Raw genomic sequence first — 2,427 nt, 5'->3', positions numbered from 1 at the left:
CCTGGTCACCCCTTACTGCCTCCCCTGCCAGCTTGGTTGCCCCCAACTGCCCCCCCCCTGCTGGCGTGGTCGCCCCCAACTGGCCCCCTTGCTGGCCTGGTTGCCCCATGCAGCCTGCTCCTCAGTTGTTTGGTCATCCCTCACTAACCCCCTGACGGCCTGGTCACCCCATGCAGCCTGCTGTTCAGTCATTTGGCCATCCCTCACTAACCCCCCTGCCGGCCTTGTCGCCCCATGCAGCCTGCTGGTCGTTACTGTTACTGTGACAGTGTCTCGGACAATTTGCATATTCCTCTATTATTAGTATAGATGGAAACATAAACAGAGCTGTTTATGTCTCTAGTGACAAAGCATAAAACAGGATGGGAGAGCTGAGAATTTTTCCCATTTCTGCAGAGCAGTCCCCTCTCAGCACCGTGAAGCTCAGTCTGGTATGTCTCAGTATTGTAGTAACTGGATCAGAACAGTAGCAGAGACCATAGTGCTCAAAGGGAGTGACATTCTCAGTGGACACAGCAGTACCTGGTGTCAACCTGATGGGAGACTGTGACTGTCACTTGCAGAACCAGATTGTAGGCGCATGCAAAGCAACCTGGGAACTACTGGGAATGTTTAACAGGAAATTCCCAGGATACTGAGTCACTACTTGAGCAGGTTAGGGAAAAACCTAAAGTAATTTTGTCATTATCATTCATGTGGCCCCTTTTGTACCCATGGCTAGTGAAGCATGAGGAAACTTGGGTTATATGGTGAATGTAGTGAAATATGATGAGTATTATAACAGAGCTTAGAGTTATGAAAACCCAGAACCAGAAAATATTTGAGCTAGATCCTGAGGAATGAAAAGGCTTTTGCTAAGTAGCCAATAAAATAAAGAGAATCCTTGACAGGAAAAAAAAAAACTATTGCAAAAGCATAAACTCTGTATTGCATATTTCAAGTTGAGGATTTAAATGTTGACTTGAGAGAGCCAAAGTACCAACATTTTCAATATTGAATTATAACTACCTCACTGGTCGTCAAAGAAAATATGTTCCAAAGATAAATTCTAAATACAGAAACTGAATTTTCATGTTTTTCAAACTCAGATTCTGTTAATAAAATAATTCTTTAATTACATCCTTTGATAGTGTCTACTTTCCTAACATGTGTATATGCGTACATTCATTCTGTGCAAGTTTTCCAACAAATATAGTCTGTTATATTTTTCCAAAATGTAATATATTACTTTATTCATTATTTATCAAATCGTGTTTAACCAATGACTGATTTAAATAAAATGAAATAAATGCATAAGTCTGGAATTATATAATGTCTCCCCCATAAATTATTCACCTCTATTTTCTTCTAGTCATCAACCAAGTCCAGTTAGGACAGTTTGAAGAAATGACTATTTGAGGTTCCTTGTGTTTAGGCAGATGACTGAAAGCAATGGGAGAAATATCCCTAAGCAGTTTGTGCATTGTATTGGATTAGTAATATTACATAGATAAAAATGCTTTGACAGACTGGTGCAGCCACTGTCGTAAATAGTATTGAGGTTTCTCAAAAAATTAAAAATGGAACTTCTATTTGACCCAGTAATCCCACTTCTAGGAATATATCCCAAGAAAACAGAAACACCAATCAGAAAGGATATATGCACTCCTATGTTCATAGCAGCACAATTTACAATAGCTAAGATTTGGAAACAGCCTAAGTGCCCATCAGCAGATGAGTGGATTAAAAAACTGGTACATTTACACAATGGAATACTATCCTGCTGTAGAAAAGAAGGAATTCTTACCATTTGCAACAGCATGGGTGGAACTGGAGAGCATTATGCTAAGCGAAATAAGCCAGTCAGAGAAAGATAAATATCACATGATCTCACTCATTTGTGGAATATAATGAACAACATAAACTGATGAACAAAAACAGATCCAGATACATAAAAGCATCGATCAGACCATCAAACCTCAAAGGGAAAGCAGGGGAGGGTGGGGGTAAGGGGGAGAGATCAACCAAAGGACTTGTATGCATGCATATGAGCATAACCAATAGACACTGACCGTAGTGGTGTGAGGGCCTGTGCTAGGCAGTAGGAGCGGCCTGGGAGAGGTCAATGGGGGAAAAATGAGACTCATGTAATACTTTAAACAATAAAGAATTTAAATTAAATAAATAATAATAAAATTAAAAAATGCTTTGGCTTCTTTATGTGGCTTGACGTCTTAAAAAAAATTTTTTTTGTCTCAGAGTGATTAAAAATTCAAAGTAGAGAAAAGTGAGGCATGGCCAAGTTTAAAAAGTTCTAAAAGTTTTATTTTGATTTCCCATATCTTCATTGATCTTTTATATGGGGGTTGTAGTCTTTTATTTGCTTATTGTAAGTGTAACAGCATTATCTGGTATGTAATATAAAAATTATACCTTAAGTTACCTTAT

This window comes from Myotis lucifugus, unplaced genomic scaffold (assembly GCF_000147115.1).
Source record: "Myotis lucifugus unplaced genomic scaffold, Myoluc2.0 scaffold_266, whole genome shotgun sequence".
Taxonomy (NCBI): Eukaryota; Metazoa; Chordata; class Mammalia; order Chiroptera; family Vespertilionidae; genus Myotis; species Myotis lucifugus.
The sequence above is the reverse complement of the archived record's forward strand: the minus strand, read 5'-3'. Positions refer to the sequence as shown.